Here is a 6,000-nt window from a genome sequence, read left to right on the forward strand (position 1 = left end):
GGCCATTTGAGCATGAGAGCCAAGAGTCGTGCATTCATGGTGAGAGGGGTTAAGGGTGGTTAGGAGGGTATAAGTAAAGTAGAGGGTAATGGGGTCTCATTGTCCTGGAATGCTCGACCCCACCTTCCCCCATGCCTCCATTGAGAGGGGTTAAGGGTGGTTAGGAGGGTATAAGTAAAGTAAAGGGTAATGGGGTCTCACTGTCCTGGAATGCTCACCCCACCTTCCCCCATGCCTCCATTGAGAAGGGTTAAGGGTGGTTAGGAGGGTATAAGTAAAGTAAAGGGTAATGGGGTCTCACTGTCCTGGAATGCTCGCCCCACCTTCCCCCATGCCTCCATTGAGAGGGGGATTATGCAGCGCCATGCTTCATAGTCAACCTCTGCCTCGACTTGGAGGATCTTGAGTGGAAATCTTCATCCAGTCACACCACACACATAAACACACATATGCATGCACGTGTGCACACACGCGTGCACACACACTCACAAACATCACCACACATAATCTACACCACAATAAGGAGCCTGTTGTTTCCTGCTTCCAGCCAGCGATGGGGGTCTCCTCTTAGAGGTGGTAGGTGTGGGTCTGGTCTGGGTTGGAACCGGGCCAGGCTGCAGCAGGGTGTCATGGCTGCTGTCTCTCCTGACTCCTCTGTTGTCTGGAGCCATGGAGCCAGCCATAGAACACCCTCCACTCCATCAGCCCCCCCTCAGACTCCCGCCTGCCCGTCATTCCTCCTCAGCAGCCAGCGCCAGCTTTTATTGGCTGCATTGTGCGGTGGGTCACAGAAATGAGTTTAATCAACTAGCCATAGGGGAGGTCGTGACCTCATGTCAATGGTTCCCAGGTCTGGTTGTGAAGTGTGATCTGTGGTTCAGTCACTAGTTCACACTCAGGACTTATTTTTGGTTAAAGTGATCAATTATATGAAAGTAATGACTAATGGGAGGTAGCCTGACAGACAGCACAATCCATATAACTGCACATTATCCACAACAATCCATTTAAATTAATAATTAAATTAATAATCATCTCAAGGCACTGGTTATTGCAAGGCAGCATAGTTCCTCTGCTTCTAGAACAGGGAAAGATTGCAGATGCTTGTAATCTTTAATCTATAAGTGTGTGTGTGAACATAACAGGCGATATTTCAGTACAAGTTACATCCCTCTGGTGTGTGTGTGTGTGTGTGTGTGTGTGTGTGTGTGTGTGTGTGTGTGTGTGTGTGTGTGTGTGTGTGTGTGTGTGTGTGTGTGTGTGTGTGTGTGTGTGTGTGTGTGTGTGTGTGTGCATTTTAATGTGGTCGTCTAATTATCACAGTGATTTGTTTTTACAGTAGGCTGAACAAATCCACCTACCAAGTCACAAACATACAGTAGATTTTCTGGGATATAAATACATCGGAGCAGAGATATAAATGCTATATTCAGGCTGTACTATCAAATCCTCACTAAAGTACTTCAGCAGGACCGTCAGTAGTGTTTAACAGGTTTTGTAAAGCATCCAGCGAAGAGCGTCTGCTAATCAAATGACTAACAATGATAGCATCCTGTGGGATCCTCAGTTTGCTGCCCTGCGTGGAAATTTCTTCACTTTAAAACACTGCCGTGAAGATTTATAGAGCCAGTATACTGGAGCAAACCAATGAGACAGACATTTAATTGCTGTTGCCTGCCTGGCTTGTATGCATTGTGTGAAATGAAATAAACCACATGGTCTGTGTGTGTGTGTGTGTGTGTGTGTGTGCATGCCTGTTTGTGCATTCCCGCGTATGTGTGCTCGCAAGACAGCTGCCGGACCTAACTCTCTGACTGCATTGTCTGTCTCCCTGTGTGGCTCGGCTTGGCAGCGGTTGTGCTGGTACGGGGGTGTACAGCAGGCATCTGTCTGGGCGCGAAGCATGGCAGTGTACTGTTCAACCCCCTGCAATGGTTGGCTGCTCTGAGGTCTGTCTATGAGAGTGGGAGTCTAGCAGGCAGGCTCCAGTCTCTGTGGTGGGGTTAAGCCCCAAACCAATAGGCTTATGGAGACCATGGGTTTACTAGTGCCCACACACATACGCCATTGACAACCACTCACAATCAGACAGATCACACATATGCCACAGCAACTGGCAGCTGATTACAATGTGTGAACACACAATGCCTTGACCTCTCTGGCCTATGTCCGTGTCACGTATCTGTTCGTGTGGCCATGCCACTGAATCTCAGTCTATGTTTTCTATACATTTATTCACTAAATTAAACACCATGCCATTAATGAACTTAGTGGTCATTATAACGGCGGGGTGCGATCCCATCCATGCCTAACATAATACAATAGCACACATGCCACCCTGGCCAACAGCCCTATCTCCCTGTTGGTGAACAAATTAAGGAGAGTGGGGCTGTGTGTTATCTTTTACCATATCTAATGTGTTATATACTCCTACATTCATTTCACATTTCCACAAACTTCAAAGTGTTTCCTTTCAAATGGTATCAATAATATGCATATCCTTGCTTATATCCTTGAGCTACAGGCAGTTAGATTTGGGTATGTCATTTTAGACAAAAATAGAAAAAAGGGGCCGATCCTATTAATAATGTTTACATACTGCTTTACTCATCTCATATGCATATACTGTATTTTAGTCAATGCCACTTTGACATTGCTCGTCCTAATATTTATATATTTCTTAATTCCATTCCTTTAGATTTGTGTGTCTTGTGGGGAATTGTTTGATACTACTGCACTTTTGGAGCTAGGAACACAAGCATTTCGCTACACCCGCATTTGCTACATCTGCTAAATATGTGTATGTGACCAATATAATTGGATTTGATGTCCTGGTAAAAATAAATAAAAAGAATAACACAACCATTCACTACCCACATTGACTAAAAGTTTCTCTCCCTGAAACAACTCAAAACAGTTCTAGAAGGTGGGAGCAAATCATTGACGATGGTTGATATGGTAAATCACCAACAGGCTATCAAGAGATTCGACAAAGCACTAGGTCAATGCAGGGCTGAATTACCTCATGGTTGTGGGCACAACACAACTGGGTAACACAGCGCAAACTGTCAACCTTTTCCAGACCTGAGTCCACCAGTAATGAGTTCTAGACAAACAGCCTGCTAAAGGTATGTCAAGTGTTGGATAAGTGAGGTTCTTTTGGATTTGGGTTGAGCAGGCAGAGTGAAGTAGAGACCTAACAACGTTTACATAAATAAAAAAATAAAAAAATAAAACACAGAATATTTAATAGAGCACGTGGCTCAGGTAGGGTACATTCCACAGCTTTGCTAGCCAATGCATAGTTTAAAATACCGAAATCATCAAACCAAACACAAAGGGAAACAGGAAGTGATGCAGCCCAGGAGGCAGGTGTCAATTTCTAAAGTTCTCCATAACAACTCCGTTATCCATGTGCACTAAGCAAATGACTCCATTACCTCCCTGCACTCAGGGACCCGCCATTATCTCTCTGCACACAAGGACCTGCCATTATCTCTCTGCACACAAGGACCTGCCAGTATCTCTCTGCACACAAGCACCTGCCATACCTGTGGACTGCATTCACTTCCTGTGGACAGCCACCTAGAACACCACAAGAGTAGGTTTTTATACACATTGAAGTCACATAATCAGTTCAATTGTCCAATGAAAATGCTTGCTGCATTAGCTGAATGAAAAGGGGCCATCAGTCACACCTGTGACAGTTACTCCTCACATCCAACATGGTCCTATTAGAATATGTCATCTTGAGGCATGAGGTCTTGCTAACTGGCAGCCCAAGGGACACATTTGGCCCACAGGTGGTTTTATATGCCCCCCCCCCCCCCCCCCCCCCCCCCCCCAAATATTATTTATCATTTTCATTGTTTGGACATCCAAGTGACCAAAAATGTGGAAATCTGTATTTCCATGCATAATAGTGATCGTAATGGTGATCGTATACAAATGTAAGCAAGGGTTGAAATTATTTTAGTCAACAGCTTATTGCTGTCAATTTGCAGTCTATACATTATATTATTTTATATTATTTGTAATTATGATCCAGCTCCACAACCATCAGCTCAAGAAAAAAAAAAGGTCTGCGGCAGAATCTACATATAGTTGATGATCCCTGCATTAGAGGATGTGCAAGTCAAAGTAATCTTGGACGAGGGGGTGGGGTTATTCCTCTCTCATCTATGTTTTTTCATTGGTTGAAGCAGCCTCTTCCTTGGTACAAAGGTCACGCTCTCACTCACACACATGCATGCATACACGCACGTATGGTATACTGTATTTCCTCAAATATGGTGACATTTAATATAGTGACACCCAAGCTGACCTATTAGCTACAGTATGTCACTTATGGTGGGTAACGTCATGTCAGAGTGAAGGTGAACAAAGGGCAACTAGGGGGAACTTCTCTCCATATTTCACACTGTAGGCTAATGTGCTTCTTTTCCCTCCTTCCTCTGGCAATGTGTACAGCCACGGATAAAAAGACGTTGTGACATGGGAACTCTGCCAAGGCATCTGTAAACACAGGAAGAGAATTCAATGGGAGACCGGTGTAATTAGTCTAATAAATGTTTTAACGTGGATGTATTGGAAACAAAGCAGAGCTTATTGCAGCACGCATGGCTTTTATTGTGAGACCTTGTAAGCGGATGATGTCTTCTGCTCCGAGTCAAAGGGCTCTCTCATTCGGTGGCAATGAAACTAGTTCACGGGAGCACTTGCACTAACAAAAACCGGTGTTCTACTACTGAGGAAGCAAAATGTGGAACTGCTCTCCTTTTTAAAAAATAATATGAGGATGCAATAAAAATGCGTGTATGGATTTAGTTTTAATTCAAGACCTTTTTTTAATGATCGCATTAACCCCGATAAAAGATATAGGAATGAATGTGGATGAGGGATTACAAAAGGAGAGCATGCTGATTTGATTCCGTTTTTGAACGATGTGCTAAGTAACATGGGCGCTTGTTTGAAGCATCCATTAAAAAAGCCATGTGAGACTGTATGAATGGTGGTATATAGAGTTTACTGAGGTACTGAGCAGGGTGACATGTTTCTGGTTTAATACTGTTACAATAGGCTGCCATGCTCATTACCGAGGAGGCGGCTGTACTGGTTAGGAACAGCTTGCCCAGAGCCTCTGGTTAGGACCTGCACACACACCAGACTGCCCTCCTTTAATGGGCTGGGGCTGCCAGTTAGTGCATTGCTGGTTCCTGCCCTATAGATGTGGCCTTTGAGAGGGTGTCGGGGGTTTTGGAGGGGGCAGAGAGGGGGTCAGGCTCGCTCTCCACTGAGTGTCAGCCGGCCAAATTGCTGCCACATGAATGCATTGTGCACTTGTGATTGGGAAACGAAGGAAAATGTAACATTTTTTGAAAATGACTTCCCATGGCGCATAATTGAGCCCTAATGGGACACGGCCGAACTTGAACGCATCTTTAGCATCTACACAATCCAAGCTCGAGGGATGAACAGTGTGTAGACACAACACAACCATCTAAGCAGGGGTCTCTGAGCATGGAAGATGGAGGGTGAGGTATGTGAGAGGAGCTGGTCACATCATGGCCAACATGTGGATCCATCCAGTTACACAAGTTGTGTTGATCTCTTATTTACTATGTCCTGTGCAGTGTTGGGGAGTAGTGAACTAACTACATGTATTTCAACTAGTCATTTAACTACATTTTGCAGTAGCTTGTTGGTACAGTAGTTGAACTTAATTCAAATATTGGTAGTGTTTTTAGTAGTTAATTACTTTCTTGCCATGTAGCGTGTAGCTAACCTCTGGAGCAACACAAGAATTTCCTTTCCTTTTCAGGCATCAGACCTGCCAAATTCTATTCTCACTTGAAACAATGATTTTGTGTTTAATGGGATAAATTACACATTCTATTAACATCTGACTACAGAGTGATCTGTTCTTGCAATTTGTATTCTATGACATTACAGAATTCTATATGATTTTATCTTTCATGAAGTAAATGTAGCTTTAGTTAA

The sequence above is a fragment of the Oncorhynchus kisutch genome, linkage group LG13 (assembly GCF_002021735.2).
Source record: "Oncorhynchus kisutch isolate 150728-3 linkage group LG13, Okis_V2, whole genome shotgun sequence".
Taxonomy (NCBI): domain Eukaryota; kingdom Metazoa; phylum Chordata; class Actinopteri; order Salmoniformes; family Salmonidae; genus Oncorhynchus; species Oncorhynchus kisutch.